Source organism: Staurois parvus, unplaced genomic scaffold, assembly GCF_062004578.1.
Source record: "Staurois parvus isolate SC_StPar_1 unplaced genomic scaffold, SC_StPar_1.0 ptg000512l, whole genome shotgun sequence".
Classification (NCBI taxonomy): Eukaryota; Metazoa; Chordata; class Amphibia; order Anura; family Ranidae; genus Staurois; species Staurois parvus.
Window position 1 is genome coordinate 1,521,238 of NW_028318308.1, and position 23,447 is coordinate 1,544,684.

Here is a 23,447-nt window from a genome sequence, read left to right on the forward strand (position 1 = left end):
CTGACTTCCGTATCTGGAGTTCTGATACTCAGTGGAACGAGTCTGCTCTCCATCATCAGTTCCGCCTTGGTCTTTCTGACACCCTAAAGGATGAACTGGCCAGAGTGGGGGTACCAACAAGACTGGAGAGTCTGATAGACCTAACGATCAATATCTATTGTTGGATTCGGGAAAGGTTAAATGAAAGGACCAGTGGGAAACTTCTGTTATGCCCTGAGGTTGGGCCAGCTATGAATATGGTCCCGTCTGAGTTGCCCACCAAGCCAGCTAGAAGGAGCTTCTGGAGACCACAGTTATCCACAGCAGAACGCCTCCATCAGCAGAAGTCCAATCTCTGCCTCTACTGTGGTGAAGCGGGACATTTCATGGCTACCTGCCTGATCAAACCTCACAAAACTTCTCCCAGCTGCTGCTACATGATGCACCCTCAGGGTACTGACTGAACGCACCCGTCCTTCCAGCTGCAATTACAACTGGCCGAAAGGACTATCACGGTCCCGGCTATCATTGACTCAGGTGCCTGTAGCTGTTTCATGGATTCTCGTTTTACTACACAGAATCAGATTCCCCTTCGCACGAAAACTCAGAAGCTTGCAGTTTATCTGGCAGACGGGTCTGGTATTAGTTCTGGTCCGATAACACAAGAAACCTTGCCAATCTTTTGTTATTCTCAGTCGGGACACCAAGAATTCTTATGTATGCACATTATCACTTCCCCAATTTTTCCAATCATCCTCGATATGCCTTGGCTAAAAGCGCATAATCCAACCATCAATTGGTTGACCGGAGAGATCTCTTTTCCTTCTGAATATTGTCAGATTCACTGCACCCTCAAAGAGACAGGTGGGACAACCCCTCTCCTCAGCATTCATTCTGACCCTGAAACCATGAAGCTTGTCCCTACGTCTTACCACGAATACCTGGATGTGGTTAATAAGAAGAGTGCCAACACCCTTCCTCCACATAGGCCCTATGATTATCCAATTGAGCTCTTGCCCAGCGCCAAGATTCCTTTTGGTAGGATTTACCCTCTGTCCGAAGTTGAATTAAAGGTCCTCTGGGAATATATAGCTGAAAGCCTGGAAAAAGGGTTTATTCGGCCATCTACTTCACCAGCAGGAGCCGGCATATTCTTTGTGGAGAAGGATGGCATCTTGAGACCCTGTATAGACTATCGGGACCTGAACAAAATCACGGTCAAGAACAGTTATCCTCTTCCTCTAATCCCCGAGTTGTTCCAAAGATTGTGAGGAGCATGCTTTTTCTCAAAGTTGGATCTGAGGGGTGCTTACAATTTAGTGAGAATTCGGGAGGGAGACGAATGGAAGACAGCTTTCCGGACCAGATTTGGGCACTTTGAGTATCTGGTAATGCCCTTTGGTCTCTGCAATGCATCAGCAACCTTCCAACACCTGGTAAACAATGTTTTTCGGGACTACCTGGATATATTTCTAATCGTGTATCTGGACGATATCTTGGTTTTTTCATTTTCCATCGAAAGTCATCGTGACCATATAAAAAAGACACTGGATAGACTACACCAACACCATCTCTATGCAAAAGCTGAAAAATGCGAGTTTGAGAAACAGTGTATCCAATTCCTCGGGCTGGTGATCACTCCTGAAGGCATCTCCATGGACCCTCAGAAGGTGTCTGCCATCTTGGAATGGCCCATACCTGAAGACAGGAAAGCTCTGCAGCGCTTTATAGGCTTCGCAAACTTCTATAGGAAGTTTATCAAGGACTTCTCGGGAATCCTAGCGCCAGTGACACAGCTCACTAGGCAACATGTGCCCTTCAAGTAAACTCCTGAGGCCCAAGCAGCCTTTGAACAGCTAAAAACCATGTTCACAACTGCACCCATCCTGAAACATCCTGATCCTGCCCTAGTCTTCATCCTCCAAGTTGATGCTTCAGAAAATGCGGTAGGGGCCATCCTGTCACAAAGGCAGGGGCCCAAATCCCTTCTGCATTCTGTTGCCTTCTTCTCCCGGAAATTGAACATTTCTGAAAGAAATTACAATGTGGGAGACAGGGAATTACTAGCCATCAAAGCAGCATTGGAAGAATGGCGCTATTTACTAGAGGGAGCAGCCCATCCTATTCTCATCTTTACCGATCACAAAAATCTAGAGTACCTGAACTGCAAAACGACTCAGGCCACGACAATCTAGGTGGGCACTATTTTTCTCACGCTTCGTGTTCCATCTGACCTACCGTCCGAGTTCAAAAAATGGTAAACCCGATGCACTCTCCCGCATGTTTCCTGACCCAGTTGTACAGTCTGAACCTGATACAATCTTGCCAGCCAAGAACTTTCTATTTCTGCAAACGGATCTTGTAACTCAAATAAAAGAAGCCATGGACAATCTCCCACCTCCTGCAAATATAAATCTACAATTTAAGGATGGCCTGTACTTCCACGAAGGACAGATCTTTGTGCCCGAAGGACTTCGAGCACTTATTCTCCAGAGATGTCATGACCACCCCTTAGCAGGTCACTTTGGAATTTTCAAAACATCTGAGTTAGTATCTCACTCCTTTTGGTGGCCTAATGCAGCAAGAAATTGCCAGGACTATGTGAAATTGTGCAGTTTGTCTGAAGAATGAGTCGGATAAAGCCAAAACTTGGGGCCTGCTGGAATCCCTGCCTGTACCAGAAAAACTTTGGAGCATGATCTCCATGGATTTTATTGTGGAACTCCCCCATCTGAGGAGTTCACCACTATTTTAGTGGTAGTTGATCGTTTGTCCAAGATGGCCCACTTCATTCCCTTGAAAGGGACTCCTTCCACTACAGAAACAGCTTCTGCTTTCATCAGGGAAATTGTAAGGCTTCATGGTGTTCCCTTAAATATTTTATCGGATCAAGGGGTACAATTTACATCTAAAGTTTGGAAGGTTCTGTGTGAGGCATTAGAGATCAAGTTACGCTTCTCTGCTTATCATCCTCAAACAAATGGACAAATGGAGAGGACAAATCAAACGCTTGAGCAATATCTTTGATGCTTCTTCTCATATTCACAGGATGACTGGGCATCACTCCTTCCTCTAGCAGAGTTCGCATATAATAATTCCATCCACTCAATCCCCTTTTACTCTAACTACGGATACCACCCCTCCTTTCTTCCAGAAATACCAGTGGAGGCCGCTGCCTCAGCGGTAGAAGAAAGGATGGAGTTTCTCAGGAGGTACAGCAAAATTTTACAAGAAACAATTTCTGAGGCCCAAGGGAGTAACAAAAAGTTTTTTGATAGAAAGAGACGGGGCAACTTGAAACTTAAACAAGGGGATAAAGTCTGGCTGTCCACAGCTAATCTGAAATTAAATTGTCCATCCAAAAAGCTGGGTCCGAGATACCTGGGACCATTTTCCGTCAAGAGAAAGGTCAATCCTGTAGCATTTGAATTGGAACTACCAGCTAACCTAAAGATCCACCCGGTATTTCATTGCTCGTTACTGAAACCACATGTCTCAAGTGGGTTCCCCAACCAGAATTCTGAGGCACCTCCTCCACTGTTGGTGATGGAAATGAAGAATACAAAGTGGAGGCTATCTTGAACTATAGAAAGAGGGGTGGACAGACCCAGTTCCTCATCAAGTTGAAGGGTTATGGACCTGAAGATAACTCTTGGGAAACGTCCACTAATGTCCATGCCCCACAAATAATTCAAGTCTACCTCCATCGTCATCCTGAGAAACGAGCCCTAGTGGGCATCAGGAGGCTGCCCATAGGGGGGGGCAATGTAAGGGAACAAGAAGATCGCCGCAGCACAAGAATCTGCACATTCGCAGGATCCCGACAAGGCATACAGGCAGGCGGGCACTAGGATCCAGGCGCGCCTGTCACCAATGATGATGCCGGGCAGGCACTAGGACCCAGGCGCGCCTGTCACCAATGATGATGCCTGGCAGGCACTAGGACCTCATCAAGTGGAAGGGTTATGGACCTGAGGATAACTCTTGGGAACCATCTACTAATGTCCATGCCCCACGAATAATTCAAGTCTACCTCCATCGTCATCCTGAGAAACGAGCCCTAGTGGGCATCAGGAGGCTGCCCATAGGGGGGGGCAATGTAAGGGAACAAGAAGATCGCCGCAGCACATGAATCTGCACATTCGCAGGATCCCGACAAGGCATACAGGCAGGCGGGCACTAGGACCCAGGCGCACCTGTCGGCACTGGGCGGGCTATTTAAAGAGCGCCTTGATGATGATTCAGTGCTGACTGGTCTTCAGCTCCCCCCCCTCCCCCCGTGTCCTGCTTGTTTCCTGTGTGATTGTTCCTGACCCGACTCTGAGTACTTTCCTGGCCCCCATTTCCTGACTTTGGCTCTGTTCCTGACTCTGGCATTTCCTCCTGATCTTGTACCGTGCTGCCCGACTGTTATGACCTTGGCTATCCTACGACTCCGTTCCAGTCCTTTGTCCTGGCTAAATACCTGGCTCTGCTGTGCATCTGACAGGTACGTGACAACTGAGAAGAGTAGAATGTTTCATTGGTTATCCTGATTTAGAAACACCTGTTGTGTTTCTGTATATCTTCTCTTGCTTTGTATTAAACCTTTAGAAATACTTCTTTTACACTTCTGTGTGGAGAGCTTTATTTCCCCGGATCTGGTGGTAAGAGATAAACGAGGACAGGTTGGGCTACAGACAGACAGAAATTGATCGTATCCCTTCGTAAATCACCTTATGATGTCTATACTCCCCAACAAAACTTCTGCCTAGATGAGTCCCTCATTAATTTTTCTGGCCTCCTTGCATTCAAACAGAATCTCCCCAACAAGAGTGCCAGATCTGGGGTCAATATGTAGAAGACCTATGAGGGGGGGGGGGGCGTGGTCTGCCGTGGCTGGAAGATGGCCGCTTAGCTTGAGAGCTCCCCCCGGCCGGAACCCTCTTCTCCGCCACGCAGGAGGAGCTGGGTGAGAGAGGGCTGTCTCACAATGGGGAAGATGGACCGGACATCATCCGGTGCCAGATCACGATCCCCTTGGGGCCAGGGTGTGCAGGGGAGACATATACTGGAGCTCTTCCGCTCCCAGCAGCAAAGAGAGGGGCCGCAGCCATCTCCTTCTCCCTCTGCATCCCCCTCCCCCCTCCCTCTACAGCCGCTGACATGGCTAATTCCTCCTGCCCTGCCATGCACGCTGCTCCGGACACAGTGCCCCAGCATGACATCCCTTCTGCCTCCCAGTCCCTGTCCTTAAGGGATCTTCAGGCTGTGGCCGCGAACATCAAGGCCACCCTGACTGCTACACTCACTGCCGCTCTTGGTGATTTGCGTGAGGATATACGGGCAATGGGTTCACGATTTTTGGTGATTTGCGTGAGGATATACGGGCAATGGGTTCACGATTGGATCAGGTGGAATCCGCCTCCAGGCAAAACGGGTCCGCCATTCTTGATATACAGGAAAAAACAGTGATACAAGCTTCTACTATCAGGGAATTTTACAGGCATATTGAGGATTTAGACAACCGTGGCCGCAGACATAACATTAGAATCCGCGGTCTCCCAGAATCAGTGGAAACTACCGATATCCCCAAAGCGGTAAGGGCCATATTTAATGACCTCCTTGGTCGACCGTCAGCAACCTCGATTGACATAGAATGTGTGCACAGAGCGATCCTCCCTAGGAGGGGAGACGCAGACCCACCCAGGGATATCGTTTGCTGCCTTGTAAGTTTTCCGCTCAAAGAGGATATCCTCAGATGTGCTAGAGACAGAAGGCATCTTTTATATGGGGGAGCAGAAATACAACTATTTCAGGACTTATCCAGCTTTACCCTACGACAACGGTTACGCCCCCTTTTGGATACGCTCCGGATCACGTAACATACCTTACAGATGGAGGTTTCCCTTCTGCCTCTCTGTATGTCAGAGCCTGGGATCGAACCTGGTCCTTCTGCCTTGATTTCTCTTGAACCTTGAACTCCTTGCTCCTCCCATGAACTTCCTTAAAAAAATCCATGTCCATGCACTTCCTCCTTGCCAGATTATTGTGCCTTACCAGCCAATATCCCGCTTACTGTTCCTGCTGCTGTCTTCATCTACGTTACCAACCTTTGGCTTGCTACTGACTACGATTCTGCCTTATCCTATCTACTACCATTGGTGACCGACCCTTGGCTTGTGACTGACTCCGCTTCTGTTTGATCCCTGAACTGTTTGATCCGATTTTGGTTTCCAGCCTACTCATTCCCTGGTGGGGTGATCCTGACATCTGCGACCTGGCATTCACACGCAGCCAAATCCATCTCCACCATTAGAAGCTCTGGGGAAGACCTGTGGATGCTTAGACCCCGCATCTCAGGTGAGCCTGCATCATTCCCAGGGTGGGCCGCTGGTGTACTAATCCTGCTGGTTTCAGGTAAGCCTTACAACTGCTGTAGCAACTGGTCTCTGAACCTGACCTTATATCGTGACACTGTACAAGCTAACGGACGTTCCTACAACTTGCGAACCCCTGAAGAATTGCCATCTTTCTGTACCTCCATGGACATCCCACTGATCGACCTACCAGCTCCATGAGATTGCCACCAGCCCAGGATTTGGGATCTGAGGACAGCGCTATGGATTGGCACGGTCAAACTCATCGCAGGGGTCAGATGTCCCCATCGACTCCTCCAAGACTCCCCACAGGGGGCGCAACAGCCACCTTCAGCCCAACAGCCTCTCTGGCGCACAGGAAGCCACGGCGCAAAATCTAATAGTCTATGATCCTCACTCAATACTGACTTTCCGGTGCACACTTTGCCGAGTGACTACGTTCTGCCACTGTTTTGCACATTTTCTCACCATTTTTCCCCGAGAGTTCCAGTTATTCACTCACTCACTGATCAATACTCGTTGGACCTATACTTTGCTGCACATACTACTTACCCGCCAAGATTGTAGCCAATTCTCCACTGGATTCACCTACAGTCATTGACCTGTATGCAATTATCAGGCCTCTACACTTCTTCCCTGCCTGACAAGGGGACGAGCATTGACCACACTCCAATCGGCTCAACCTCCCATGATGGGGAACAGTTTCATGGCTCCACCTCGGTTACCGTCATTAAGTACTCTGCATCCCACAGCAGGTACTCCGCCTCCAGTTGGTTCTCGATCCGCGCCTTTTCCCAGCCTCCTATATCCTCTTACCATCCGAACGCATCCTGGACGATCACCATCCTTCAGCCTCGGTCTTCCTTGCAATACCTGAACTTCACCCTCACATCTCTGAAGACATCCTGCTGCTCGCATGAGACTGTTCAGAAGTATACTGCTCACCCCCTGCATGCTTCAGAATGCTCGGCCCATCTTGATCCTTCGGAAGAGACCTCTGCCTAATTCGTAAAGTATACTCTATGTGGGAATGTGACAGAGGCCCCATATCTCTCCTGGGGGGTGGTTTGAGGGGACGAGGATACTGAATGCTGGGACAGGTAGCAGCCTTTTAGGGGATTGTAGCAGCTATTACTGTATACGGAGTTTAGCTTTGTGGATGAGCATCACCTCTCCCCGCCACTTGCTAGACCATCCTGACTGGAGTCATGTCTTTCTCTCCAGCCCGTCTCTACTTCCTAACCTGGCTGACGAGGTTAACCTGAGGGTTCTCGTGCCTTCGACCACCCCCATACACATTATCCCTCCGCCTCCTCGTCCCCTCTTTTATGCCAATCTGAGAGAGGTAATGCTCGTCCCCTCTGCTACCCTGAGGGCTTCAGATACTACATTTGTGTGTTTTTTTTCTTTATGTATATTATTTAGCCCTTTTTATATTCTTAGGTAAAATGACTGGTTTTGATCCTAAGGAGCTTAGACGGTTACTGTTTGTTGACCGGGGGCTTATTAGTATTTTGCCTGTTTCTGTCATGATTTCACCTGTATTGCTATTGTTGACTCGTTATACTTTTGCCTTGTGATACGGTTTGCCTGTAATATTTGAAAGGGCCCTTCACCACTCTACTCTTAGTGATGAGTCCCTTACCAGTCTTGATTTCACCTTAGCATAAGCTGTCCTTTGTAACGCATTCGTCCTATATGCGCCCTGGCACTTCTTATATACAAAGTGTAGCAATGCTCCCTGACTGGTAGCCTCACACTCATGTTGCACCCATTCCCATCATCCTGGTCTTCACCCTGTGAACGTTACATCACACTCCATCCCCCACAGAAGACCGGTGACCTATTCTATATATTCAACCCTGAGGACTCCCGGCATCCTTTGCTCCCCTCGAATCCTGCATCCTCGATCTTGTTTTTCCTCTACATAACTTCTCATAGAGGGCCGGCGGCTGTTCACTTCCTGGTTCTACGCCGACCTCATTCCCTATACAGTAAGCTTGGTGAGCTTATACTGAACCCCTTATTCGGCTACTAGTATCTCTTTTCTTGATTTATTTTCCTTCCTCTTTGCGCTCTTCTTCTTTCTCCCTTATCTTTTCTTCTCTCCTTGTTCTTTTTCCTCTCACGTGGAATAGTGGGCCTGTTCCTCGAGCCGTCTACTACCTATACTCCTCCTACCCTGCCCTCCTCTTTCCCCCCCCCCCTTTTTTTTCTCCTCTCTCCCACCTTCCTGATCCTTAGTACACCGAGGCATCTGACTTAGGCAACATTACCCAGCAGCCATGCCCTCCACCTCAACGATGGGACAATTGTCTTTGAAACTTCTCTCACTCAATGTCAAGGGTTTGAACACACCCGAAAAGCGTTCCATGCTTCTCTCCTACTTACACAAATAGAAAGCCAAATCAAAAGGAGTAGCCATATTGTTTGCCAGACACCTCCCATTCCATGTAACAGATTCCCTGGCGGACCCCGAAGGTAGATACCTGTTTATAAAGGAAGTCTTCACCAACAGACCTATCACATTTGCCAACGTTTATGCTCCCAATACTAAACAGGTCTCTTTCACACGCTCACTCACCTCTGCAGTAGCTGCTTTCCAATCAGGGGTGCTGATACTGGGGGGCGATGTCTCTTTGAGCCCTCTGTTAGACTCCTCCTCGGGATGCTCTTTTTTACCCTACAAGGCTCTTATGCAAATACGTATACAATTGCAACACCTGCAACTTCACGACTCCTGGCGTACCCTCTACCCTACCGTTAAAGATTACACTTTTTTTCTCTCCGCCACACAATAAATATTCTAGGATAGATTACTTATTCTTGTCGCAATCAGATCTCCCATTCCTCCACGCTGCTACCATAGAACCAATGGTCCTTTCCAATCACCACCCCATCACCATGACATTGCAGTTCCCCATTACACACTCGTGCTCAAAATATTGGCGTCTAGATGCTTCCCTTCTTGTGGATGCCGCTATCGAACAAGAGATCCGCTCTGATATGACTGAATATTTCTCCTTGAATAGCTCTTCGGACACCTCACCCCTCATGCAGTGGGAAGTTCATAAGTGTGTCATCCGGGGTATCCTCATAGCCAATGCGACGAGACGTAAGAGAGTCAAAATGGAGAGTCTGAAGCTCCTCACAGATAGGATTCATTCCTTGGAGGGAGCACACAAGCGGACTCTGGCTGCGTCGACCCTTTCAGAACTTACGAATACTCGCACACAACTTCTCACGGAACTGGGTAAGGTAGTTAGAAAAAGATACATTCTTTCACAAAAGCTGTACTACGAATTCGCAAATAAGAACAGGAAGTTTCTAGCCAGAGCTCTGCGTGAGAAATGAGCCAGCATGATGGTACATAAAATCAAAGGCTCTGATGGCATTGAGGCTACATCTAACCCCGATATTGCCTCCCACTTCGAACGCTTTTATAAATCTTTATACAATCTCCCTCCGGAACGTCCCCCTATACACACGGACAAATCCAGAGCTTCCTTGATCTCCGAATTCCTCCATCTCTACAGTCCAGCTGCCCTCTCCGAGGATTTGGTTCATGTTCTGGAAAAAGACCTGACCTTAAATGAGCTGCAGTCCGCAATAAAACAGATGAAACTGGGTAAGAGTCCGGGCCCTGATGGTGTTACAGTAGCCTATTTCAAATCTTTCCTAGATATCCTGGGTATTCCATTTCTTTCTGCTTTTAACACTCTCTCAACCTTCATGGTCGCAAAACCATCTTTTTAGGCTGACATTACAGTTATCCCCAAAAGCGGGAAAGATAACACTCATGTTTCTAACTACAGACCCATTTCCTTGCTGAACGTGGACATTAAATTATTCATGAAGATCATTGCTAATCACCTTCTCCCCTTGCTCCCCTCCCTGGTCAACCCAGACCAAGTGGAATTTGTCCCTGGTAGAGAAGCAAGGGACAATACCATTAAGGCCCTTAATCTCAACCATTGGCTCTGTAAGTCTAACTCTCCCGGTTTTTTCCTCTCCTTGGATGCAGAAAAGGCCTTTGATAGGATTGCATGGGATTACTTGAAGGCGTCTTTATTGGCACCGGGTTTGGGTGAGAAGATGCTTAACTTTATAATGGCCCTATACTCTGACCCAACAGCCCAAGTCCTGGTAAACGGTCATCTGTCGAACTCCTTTCACTTAAAGAACAGTACACGCCAGGGCTGCCCCCCTTTCCCCGCTCTTGTTTGTCTTATCCCTTGAGCCTCTACTACGGAAAATTTGTTTAAACCCCGATATCAAGGGGATCAAGGTAGTGGACAAAGAATATAAGCTCGCAGCCTACGCGGATGACATTCTCCTGTTCCTTGCTGACCCTCACACCACCTTGCCGAATCTACTGAAAGACTTTGCCCTTTTCAGATTCTTGTTGACTTTTAAAATTAATTTCTCCAAGTCTGCCGCCCATAACATTACCCTGCCTGCTGAACTAGTCTCTTTCTGTGAGTCCCAATTCCCATTTCATTGGGAAAGGGAATCCTTTACTTATCTCGGTATCCAGCTTACTCGTAACCTTGACGACCTTAAAGCCAAAAATTTCCTTCCTGCTCTTCGCTCTATGCAGGAGGACCTCAATAAATGGCATCATCCTTGTTTCTCCTGGTTTGGGAGGGCAGCGATAATCAAAATGAACATACTTCCCCGCCTCCTGTATCTCTTTCAAACATTACCAATTCACTTACCTCTTGCCTTTTTTATATCTTGCAAAAAACTGTGCTTGTTATTCCTATGGAACCATAAGCGTCCGCGCATTGCTTACTCCCAACTGACCCTTTCTAAACTTAAAGGTGGAATTGGGTTCCCTGACCTTCATCGCTACTACTGGGCATGTCACCTTTCCCGGATAGTTGATTGGCACGTTCACACTGCCTCCAAAGATTGGATATATATAGAAAATGCATGCTCACCCTTACCCCTGGCATCGATCCCTTGGCTTCTACCGGAGCACACGCCCCATGTTCTTCTCACTCACCCTTTGGTGGGGCCTACTTTAAAAATTTTCCACTCGGCTTGTAAATCTGCATCCATCTCCGAAACACCCAACCCCTTAACCTCCATCTGCCTCTACTCTGACTTCCCCCCCGGAATGCACAAAGACTTTTTATTTAAACACTGGCCACATAAACAGATCTTAGTGAAACATTTTCTCCACAAAGGCAAGGTGAAAACACTCCGAGAACTGCTTGAAAGCCTGGGTATCCGCAAATTCCCTTTCTGGGCATATTTCAAGATTAGACACTATCTGCTTTCACATAAACCCCCTCATAACTGGAGCCGTTCTCTTACTCCTTTTGAATCTATATGCGCTAAAGCTGAACCACGAAAACATCTGATCTCGGAGATCTACCCCCTCCTAGTATAACTCCCTTCCCTCATGTCGGGCCTGGAATAGAGATCTTGAAGCTAACCTATCGGACTCAGACTGGAACCTGGTATTTAAGGACTCTCATAAATGTTCCCTCAATGTCTCAAAACAGGAAAACGGCTACAAAATAGCCTCTAGATGGTACCGAACCCCCTGGAGAATTCATCGCTTCAACCCCTCCTTTCCCAACAGTTGTTGGAGATGCGGGACTTCAGATGGGTCATTTCTCCACATCTGGTGGTCTTGCCCGGTTCTTCAACCATTTTAGCAAGAGGTCCATAGGCTAGTGGTGCCCATAACTACCTTACCATTAGCTCTCTCTCAGGCTCAATTCCTCCTCCACCACTCTTCCCTTCCCAGGGGACAGTACTTCAAATCCTTAGCCATGCATATGGTCAATGCAGCCAGACTCTATATTCCTGTTCTATGGGGCTCCACACGCCCCCCCCCCCCCCCTCCATACGTGATTGGCTTATCCAAGTGGGTAAAATGGCGGACATGGAAGAACTGATTGCGACTGCACTCGACACCCCTACGAAATTCTCCCACATATGGGCCTGTTGGACCCACTTTCTGACTACCCCTGCATATCGATCCCTCATGGACCAATCTGTCTGAATTGACTTAGACTTCCTGATGGTGTTACTCAGTTGCATTTGACCCGTTGGCGGTCATCATACTCCCCCCCTGTGTTCAACCCACAATCACTTGACACTGATGACAGTTTAAACTCCAAACGCATCCGCTATTGTCCGCATTGATGATAAAACAGTTTTGGTAGTCACTCCTCTTACTTTATTATTATTATTATACAGTATTTATAAAGCGCCAATAGTTCGCTCAGCGCTGTACATTACAAAGGGGGACAGAACACATGACAGAACAACAACAATACAATGCAAAACATGAGGGGATCGAGGGCCCTGCTCTTTCAAGCTTACAAGGTTATCCTTCCCATGCGCTTCCCTTCCCCCTCCGCTTTTTTTTTTCCCTCTTTCTCTCTTTCCTTCTTTCTCGCTTTTCTCTTTTCTCCTCTTCTTCTCCTCTCATATACTTGTACAAGTTTTATTTTCAAATATTTTTATTGGAAAAATTTCAAAACATACAAACAACTGAAAATAGTAGCGTAAAGCGGTTCACAATTAATACAAAGTATATGTTGAAGAAAAGAAGGAAAAAAAAAATAGGGGTGAATTGACAATAACCCGCCATTTGGCCGGTGTATATTGTAGAGATTTGTTTTAGCCACATGAGAGGTATGCAACATTATGTGAACCAGTTGGTATTTTAGTATATATCTTTAAGGGGGGGTTAGAGAGGAAAGGAGGGGATGAGGGGGGGGGAAGTATAGGCACCTGATTTATCGGAGTCATGTAGTGTAGAGGGGTATTCATATCATTTTATTGAGCAATTGGGATTTTGTAACCAGTGGGTCCAGTGGGTCTCAAATTTGTGATTCGAAGCATTACGAAGGGCTGTTCTTCTCTCCATCTCGCAGAAGAAGTTAAGGTCAGTCAGTAGTCGAGACAGAGAGGGGATAGTAATAGAACGCCATAGCCTAGTGATGTTGAGCTTTGCAGCAAACAAGATATGTATGGTAATAATGCGCGATGATAATGGAATTTTGTCTAGATCAATATGGAGAGGCGCTAGAGCAGGGTTTGGAGATATTGGGGTCTTCACAATCGAGGAGATTAAATGGAAAACTTGATTCCAATAAGAAGTAAGAGATTTGCACTCCCACAGTAAGTGGAAAAGGGAGCCTGTTCCACCGCAATGTCTCCAACAAGTTTGGGGATGTTGAGGGTAAAATACAGACAGCTTAACAGGCGTTAAGTACCATTGGTGGAGTATTTTCAAGTATGTTTCCCAATGTGAGCTGCACTTTGAAGCTTTGAAAGTAGTGGTAAAAATTCTCTCCCATGTCAAGGGAGGTATCGGTTGACGAAGTATTTTTTCCCAATTTGCTAGGGACGATGTATATGTGGTGAACTGTGAATCCACTAGAATTGTATAAAACGTTGAGATACCTTTTTTTGGGTAAGCCGATTTTTGAAATAAATGGTGCGCAGTAGCTGGGATTTTTATGTTAGGTGGTACTTTCGTCTTGCGGAGGACATGGGTTAAACGTAAATAAGTAAAATATTCAGTAGCCGGGATTCGATATTTTTCTCGAATAAGTTGAAAGGAGTGTATTGTATTGTTAGTGTATAGGTCATGTATATGGAGTATGCCATGTTTCATCCATAGGCTCAGGTTTAACTGAGGGGAGAGGAAGTGCAAGGATGAAAGCGGGGTGGGAATTTGAAGGTTATCTTTGCGTAAATGGGTATGAGTGATAAAGTCATCCCAAGCTGCTAGGGAAGCTAGTATGCAAGGGTTATTGTGTGGATTTATAGAGTGTACTCCGTGGGGTATAAATAATAAGTTTGACAAGGTATGTGGTAGGAATAGGGAGGTCTCCATGAGCGTCCAGGTTTTGCTTACAGTGGGCCGCCCCCAGAAAAAGAGCTGATCTAACAGAGCAGCAAGGTAATACGATCTCACGTGTGGGAGACCCGCTCCGCCTCTGGTGGAAGGGCGGATTAGAAGATTCGTGGTACATCTAGGCTTTTTCGAGTTCCATAGGAACTTGTTCAGTATTGCCTGGAGTTTTGTAAAAAAGGTTTGGGGGACTGGGATAGGGAGTGTTCTAAAGATATAGAGTATCTTGGGTAAGATACACATTTTGAGTGTCGCAATTCTACCTAACGTCGAGAGGGAAGTGGAGCGTAATCCTTTAATCTCTTGTGGGATAGATTCAAGCAATGGTTTAAAGTTAGCACTATATAATTGTTTAGTATTTGGAGTAAGTTTAATTCCTAGGTACGGAATACTAGATTCTTCCCAAGTAAAGGGGAAGTGTCTAGAAATTAGATTTTGGGTAATCTCGGGTGTGTGTAGATTCAGTATGGAGGATTTCGGCTCATTAAGTTTGTAGTAAGATATGGATGCATAGTTTTGGATGTGCGTTCGTATCGTCCTAAGGGAGTTGTATGGGTTGGTGACCATTAGGATAATGTCATCTGCAAATAGACTGATCTTGTGCTCTGAATGTAGAAATTTAATTCCTGTGAATTTAGGGTCGTTTCTGAGGTTTGTTGCTAGTGGTTCAATAAGAAGGGCAAAGATGATAGGGGATAAAGGGCAGCCTTGTCTAGTTCCGTTAGAAATGTAGAAGGGTTGAGATAGTGTGCCGTTGGTTAGAACTCTGGCTGAGGGTCTAGAGTAAAGGGATAAAATGGCAGATAATATCCAATCAGATATTCCAAATTTTTGGAGGGTATGAGACATAAATTGCCAGTGGATTCTGTCAAACGCTTTTTCTGCATCGAGCGATAATAAAAACGAGGATTGGGTATTTAGTTCAAGGTGATGTATTAGGGATATGATTCGTCTGGTGGCATCGGGGGCCTGTCTACCAGGAATAAATCCTACTTGGTCCGGGTGAATTAAAGTCGGTAGGTAAGGGAGTAGTCTTAGGGCGATTATTTTAGCGTAGATCTTTATATCTGTATTGAGAAGTGAGATTGGTCTGTAATTTTGTACCAATTGCGGATCTTTACCAGGTTTCGGGATGGTAGTAATTATTGACTGTAGCATGTCTTGAGGGAATTCTCCGCAGGTAGCGGCTTGGTTGTATAGGAGAGATAGGTGTGGGGCGATATTGGGGGCAAGTGTTTTGTAATATTCATTGGTAAAGCCATCGTTCCCTGGTGATTTGCTCAGAGGAAGAGTGCGTATGACTTTCTCTATCTCAGGAGGATCGAACGGTACAGAGATAGATGCAAGTTGAGACGGGGTTATGCGTGGGAGATTAGTGTTATGTAGAAACTGTTCGATTGTGTGTGTCGTTGGTTGGGTTGTATTAGTGTCATCTTTTAGGTTATATAGTGTACGGTAGTAGGTCGCAAAAGCATTGGCAATGTCTTGTGGGTTTGTCAGGGTATTCTGTGAGGTGGGATGTCGTATTGTGGTTATCTTGGTTTTAAGTCGTTTTTGTTTAATGATCTTGCTAAGGAGCGAATTAGCTTTATTGCCGAGTGCATACAATTTGGCTTTTGTTTTTTGCAAATTAGCATCGTATGTGTGTAGGAAAATGGTTCGTAATTTATTTCTATCCGAATTTAGAGTCGCTGTTGTGGCTGGGTTTGGGTGCCGTTTATTGAGTTTTTCATTTAAGCGGATGGAGGTCATGAGTTGGTCAATTTGTCGGGAACGTTGTCTTTTAATGCGGGAGTTTAATTGGATGAGGATACCTCTCATGTAGGCCTTGTAAGCAGGCCATAATGTGGTGATAGGCATATCAGGGGTGGCATTGGTATCAAATAAAAAAATTGTGAGCTTCTTGGATATGCTTCAGGTTTTCCGGTGCTGTTAGAAGTGCAGAATTAAGTCTCCAGATAGGTGGTAGCGCTGTATTTTGATCGTCGTCCACTGATATTTGGATTGGAGCATGGTCGGACCAGGTTATGGACCCTATTTTAGATGACTTCACCTGTTGGAGTGTCCATTTGTCCGTTATAAACATGTCTATTCGTGAGTATGAAAGATGTGGAGGAGAGTAATAAGTATAGTCTCGTTCAGAACCATGTTGACATCTCCAGATGTCATACAAGTCGTTGTCATGAAGAAATTGGTTAAAAGTTGGTTTCGTGTATTTGGAAGTGGAGGATGAATCTATGTCTGAGTTTCCTATAATGCTGAAGTCGCCGCCAACGATAAGTTTCCCTTGTTTATGTAGGAAGATAGTTTTGAAAAGTTTACGGTAGAAACGTAACTGTTTGCAGTTCGGTCCATAGACATTCACTAATGTGTGGGTCTTGTCGTTTATTTGGCACACTAATATGTGGAAGCGTCCTAGTGGATCTGCTGTCTGTGATATGATACGGAATGAGAGAGAGTCATTAATGGCAGTGATCACTCCATTCTTTTTTTTGGCGTTGGTTGCCATGAATATTTGAGAGAAACGATGAAGATATAGTTTAGGAGATTTTTGGGAAGCGAAGTGTGTTTCCTGTATGAAGAGTATGTCCGCTCGTGACTTCCGTGCTTCTTTAGATAGTAATGATCTTTTGTATGGCGAGTTTAGGCCTCGGACGTTTAAGGACGAAATGTTAACCATTGGTGATTATAATTTCAGGGATTTCCGTAAACCTGAGTGATATTTGGGTGACTCGTAAGGTGGCGTATTTTTCAAGAGGATGAGTGCTCGAATGGAGATGTTGGATCTGTGACTCAATCGGGACGTTGGAGGAATTCTTCCAAGGTGTGTCGCAGTAGATAACACTTGGGTATGAAGTAGATGTCCAATGGTGCCAGGGTAAGGAAGGAATAAGGGAAAGGTAAACAGTAAAAAAACCATTTGCGAAAAATGCAAACATCTCGAGTAGCCAACATTGCTACCTCAAAACTGGGGGGTTTAGGAGGGCTTGACCGCTAGGGTGGCGGTCAGGCCAATTTCAAGTACTTTGAACGAAGTTCAAGGATTTTAGGCCAAACGCCAGACAAATCGAGTAAGTGAGTGGCTCCTGGGAGAGGATATGGATATGACTAGTGAAAAAAGAAGCGTAACCAGTAGGGGCTATGTTGCCTCCATAGCACTATGCGAGGGTTCTTGTGGTTCCGCGGGGATGATATTCCAGGTTTTAAGTAATTCCAGGCCAGCCTCCAATGTTTTAATGGTGAAGATCCTACCATTCTGCCGCACCGTTAATTTGGTGGGGAACCCCCATTGGTAGGCTATGCCATGGTTCCTGAGGGCCTTGGTGATGGATAGCATACGTTTCCTGTTAAGGAGTGTAGCTTTAGATAAATCTGCGTATAAGCGGATATTTGTGTGTGATGGAGGGAGCTGTGGTGGATTTCGGGCCGCCGACATAATTCTTTCCTTTACATGGTAGAAATGAATGCGTGCTAGGACATCTCTAGGGATGGATGCTGTTAGAAAGGATGGCTTAGGTAGGCGATGCGCACGGTCGATTGCGAGCTCCAAGTCAGATATTGATGGAAGGAGGATTTTAATGTATTGCTGTAAGTATAGGAGTAACTGATCGTTTGCGACAGATTCGGGAATTCCTCTAAACTTAATGTTATTGCGGCGTGATCTATCCTCCAGGTCAGCCAATTTTTGGTTGATTTGCTCAATGTCAGATGAGTGCTCTGTATGGGCATCGATTAGATTGTTGTGCGCTGTAATGATGTCTCCCATGTTGTTTTCAATGTGGTTAATTCTGTGTTCCTGGTGTTGCACTCTATTAGATATTTGGTTGAGTGATGTGAATATATCGTTATGTAGAGATTGGCGCAGAGACGTGAGCATATTTCTCATGCAGATCTCTGTTAGAGGTATATCCGACGCAGGGAATGCGTCTATGTCAGGCATGGCTGGTTGGGATGGATGCGATGGAGGGTCTGAGGCCTGGAATAGTGCGCTGGGGTCCTGCTCTAACCGGGGCCTGGATTTAACAGGGCTGCATGATGTAGGGGACAATGGGGGTGACAACTCACCAGGGTCCCCGGGGTAGAGCGGGTACTGCAGCCTGGGATCCTGTTGCTGGGTCCTGTAGTCCTCCTGTGGGGCGTTGCTGCTGTCTCCCTGCTTGCAGCCACGGGCGCCATCTTGGATTCCCGGCCCGACGGCCGGGAAGAATTGAGTCAGTTTGTTAGGCTGATCTCCCGTTTTTTTTCGCCTCGGCATGTCAGCGGAGGGTCGGGCACCTTATACAGTCGGTGCGGTGTCACTCTGGAGTCCCAGGGCCGGTGTGTGCCGTTGTGTAGCTGGCGGGTGGACGGAGCTGATTCACTTCACGTCCACCTTCATAGCTGGCCGCGCATGCGCCCTTCCTACTTGTACAAGTTTTAGATAATCATTCAGAAGAACATTAGGTATGCTGACAGCATCATCTCCCTCTCTCCATTAGCGGTTCCCACAACAATTTACTCCCACATTCACACTCAGATACCTCCAACATCCCAAACCTGTAGCATTGACTGCTGCTTAGACGTCATATATATCCTCCTTTCCTCTACAGATCCACACTTCGAGACATCACTATAGGAGGCCCAGCACCTCTTTATTTCAATCGTTTGATAAGAATACCTGAATATTACAGGCACAACCCTGTCATGGCCTAGTTCATCCACATTGATCATTCTTGCGTTGGACTTCATTTTCTTTTGTTTGGTATATGCATTGCCACATGTCTCATGTACACTTCACTTGCACATTTTCTTGTGTCAATCTGTATTTTTTTTCAATAAACTTTTTGAGAAAAAAAAAAAGAAGACCTGTGAGATGGCAACAGGCTATACATGTAATTTTCAGATTTATGAGGGAAAAGATAGTCACGTGGAGTCCCCGAGATGCCCAGACTACATGGGGAGAAGTGGCAACATAGTTTGGGACTTGGTGTCCAGGCAGCAGGTAGGAACATAGTCCAAAAAAGTCCTGGGTCATTACAGGCAGCAGGCAGAGATATGGTCAGCACAGCCAAAGTACTGGTTCAGGTAGCAGGCAGAAACATGGTCCATAAAAAGTCCTGGGTCCATACAGGCAGCAGGCAGAGATATGGACAGCACAGTATTGGTCCAGGCAGCAGGAGGGAACATCAGGCTTAAGGCCTCTGTCAGGTAAGACCCGGCCACAGGGGTAGAGGCTTTATCCCACCCAATCATGTCGAAGCCTCCGGACTAACAGACCCTGATCCGGGAATTACAAATCCCGGTTGTAAGGAGATGTATCTTTAACCCCTTCCCTACCGGGCACTTATACCCCCTTCCTGCCCAGCCCAATTTTCAGCTTTCAGCGCTGTCACACTTTGAATGACAATTGTGCGGTCATGCAACACTGTACCCATATGAAATTTGTATCTTTTTTTCACACAAATAGAGCTTTCTTTTGGTGGTATTTACTTGTCTTGGGGGTTTTTCTTTTGCGCTATAAACAAAAAAAAGCAAAACATTTGAAAAAAAAAAAAGGTTTTCCTTTGTTTCTATTATAAAATTTTGCAAACAGTTAATTTTTCTCCTTCACTGATGTGCGTTGATGAGGCTGCACAGATAGGCAGCACTGATGGGTTCTGATAGGCAGCACTGATAAGCGGCACTGATGAGCTGGCACTGATGGGCACTGATGGGTGGCACTGACTGGTGGCACTGCTGGGCACTGACTGGCAGCACTGCTGGGTGGCACTGCTGGACAGCACTGAAAGGCACTGGTGATCATTGATGGGCACAGGTGGGTGGCACTGCTGGGCACCAATCATCAGGGCACTTATCAGTGCCCTAATGATTGGTGCTGATCCCTCCTCTGACAATTTCTGGTTATTGGCAGTACTTTCCTCACGCTTTGAATGTGTGAGGAAAGTGCAGCCAATAACTGGCAACTGTATTTCCCGGTGATCTGCTGTGTCATTGGACACGGCTCATCACATGGTAAAAGGCCGCTGTGATTGGTAAAAGATTGTCGGGGGCACGCAGGAGGGCGTGTTCTGAGAGGACGTCATATGACACCCTCCCAGAACTGGCCAGCCGCAGTGAAGCCGTCATTCGGCAAGTGGTTAAACTGGCATCCATTCTATATAATGCCTCCATGTTAGATATAGAACAGCTTAAGTTTGGTTTCTCAGGAATTTGCTCTCATTTCTGTGTAAATGGAAATATCTTATATGGGGCCCCTCAGCTTTTGTTGTTTCTGTTTTCACATAACTATACTGATAAGAGTGTAATGCTTTATTGGTTATCCTAAGAGACGTCTATTTTGTTTCTGTATATTACCCCGAACACATCGGATTACACTTCAGAAATACGGCTTACAACACTTCTGTGTCAATGGCTTTATCTCCCCGGATCCGGTGCTAAAGAGGAGCGAGGACAGGTTGGCTACAGACAGACATCAGTCCTATCACCAGTGACAGCCAAAAACTGGTTCTCTCTACCCTGAAGCCCCTCACATATGTGAGACCCCGGTGTTATCTTGTACCCACTACTACAGTAGCATGGCAAGAGATCAGTTCAAGCGGCAGGCAAAAAACATGGCCGATTAACAGGCCGAGGTCAGTGCAGGTGGAAGGCAGAAACGTGGTTTACAAACAATCCAGACGGCAGGCAGAGGCATAGTCAGTAACCAGGCCAGGGTCAGTCAACGTGGAAGGCAGAGGCGTGGTCCATCAAGGCTGCAGACAAATGATCAGCATGGATTTTAGGAACTGGGAAATGGCAGGATGGTAAAAATAAGGGGAACTAATATTTTAGTGACGTGTAATAATGTCAGAAGCAGTCTCTGATGTATAGGCCCGGTTGGGAGGGACATTGGGGACAATGAACACTGGGGTCTCCTAACTCCTCTTCTGCTGCATACCCAACTTTTTTTGGCGTCTTCTTCCTGATTCTGCGGCTGGAATGTTTTCTGGAAAATGTTGCTTGTGAAGTCTGCTCACACAATCAGAGCGAATGTTTTCTGGGGGGATCCTTGCTGGTAGATCAGGGCAGTGATCATTTCTTCTATATATTTGAGGAAGGTGGTGGGTCTTTCCATTGAGTTTTGGTAGATGACAAACACATTGCAAATGGCCGAATGGAAAAAATAAACTGCAACTTTGTTATACCAGAAGAGGGACTTCCTTGTTTATTATAGCTTGGCTGGGTGGTTATTATAGCTCGGCCGGGTGTTTATTATAGCTCAGCTGGGTGGCTATTATAGCTAGGCCAGGTGTTTACTGCTGTTGTGATCGTGTTTTATCTCTGATATACGTTTCACTTATTTATTACTGTTCTTGTTGGTTCTTACACTATATTCTTCAGCTCAGCCGGTTGTTTATTATAGGTTGGCTGTTGGCCAGGCATTTATTGCTACTTGAATATGGTTTATTGTTGATATATTTTTCACATATCATTTAGATTTAGTGGCTCAGGCAGTTTTCTTATTTACTATTGACCGATTTATTTCACATATTTATTCATTTACACATTGGGTTTGATGCTCGGGGGGTGTTTATTATTAGTTTCTTTTTTGGTCACTAGGGGCAGTGCAGCACTATTCTCATCTAGTAATATAATATTCTTAATATATCATTTAAGTGACAACTTTGTGTAAAAAGGAGAACAATTGTAATTTTCCAAAAACTTGTGGAAAAAATGATATCTTCCATGGACTCAACAAACCTCTCAGCAAATATCTTGGGGTGTCTACTTTCTGAAAAGGGGTCATTTGGGGGGTTGTACTGCATTTTAGCACCTGAAGAAATGTGATGGGCAGTCAGTAAGTAAAAGCTGTGTAAATTCCAGTATGTATACCACAGTCTGTAGACGCTATAACTGTCACACAAACCAATTAATATACACTTACTGGGAGTTATTGTATCAGAATCATGTAGCAGAATATATTTTGGCCAAAATTTATGACAAATTTTAGTTTATTTGATTTTTTTTATAACAGAAAGTAGAAAATATTGTTTTTTTTTATTTTAAGATTTTATAATCTATATCACAAAAAAAAAAAAAAAACCCAGCAGAGATGAAATACCACCAAAAGAAAGCTCTATTTGTCTGAAAAAATGATATAAATTTCATTTGGGTACAGTGTTACATGACCATGGAATTACCACGTAAAGTAGCACAGTGATGAATAGCAAACTATGTCCTGGTCAGGAAGGAGGTAAAAGCTTCCGGAGGTGGAGCGGTTAAACAATCAATATGTGCACAACACAAATATACAGGAATATTACAATGTTATAAAAAACAATATAAACAAGATATCTTCAAAGTGAGTAATTTTGCAGCATGATGAGTGAGACCACCTAAACTTTAGCAACCTATTCACATGCAAAAAAACCTACCTTGTGGTCGGCTGGTTATGATTGGTGATGTGCAGTGACACCTTCCTTACAGGATAGATGTAAAAATAGCTGTGCAGCACTAGAAGTGAGACTCTCTAAACCTCATCCACTCCCTCATCATATCACGACTCGACTACTGCAACTCCCTCCTCACTGGCCTGCCTCACTGCTGGCTATCCCCGCTTCAGTCAATCCTGAACATGGCAGCCAGACTCATTCACCTTTCCAACCGCTCCATCTCCGCCACCCCCCTCTGCCAATCCCTCCACTGGCCTCCACTCAGTGTCCTCCACCCCCCTCTGCCAATCCCTCCACTGGCCTCCACTCAGTGTCCTCCACCCCCCTCTGCCAATCCCTCCACTGGCCTCCACTCAGTGTCCTCCACCCCCCTCTGCCAATCCCTCCACTGGCTTCCGATTGCGCAACGGATCAAATTCAAAATCCTAACACTGACGTACAAAGCCGTCCACCATACTGCCCCGAACTACATCACCGACCTGATATGCAAATACCTCCCAGCATCCACACTCCGCTCCTCACAAGACCTTTCCCTGGTCTCCTCCTCCCATGCCCACCTCCAGGACTTCTCCGGGGTGTCACCCATCCTCTGGAACTCCCTGTCCCAACGCATCAGATTATCACCTACTCTCCTCTCCTTTAGGCGCACCCTGAAAACCCACCTCTTCAGGGAAGCCTACCCCACCCTCTGCTAACTTGCCGACCTCCTCCACTATTCCTACTACTCCATCCCCCACAGCTATCTCCTCCTGTACCACCATCCCCTCCCTCCTAGATTGTAAGCTCCCAGGATCAGGGCCCTCGATCCCCTCA

At 46.0% G+C, this 23,447-nt stretch overlaps 1 protein-coding gene across 2 annotated transcripts in view; it reads right to left on the minus strand.

Annotated features, from left to right (window-relative positions):
- The window catches only part of LOC149451889 (NACHT, LRR and PYD domains-containing protein 3-like), a 73,656-nt gene that overhangs the window by 27,613 nt on the left and 22,596 nt on the right, over positions 1-23,447 (minus strand). The window lies entirely within an intron of this gene.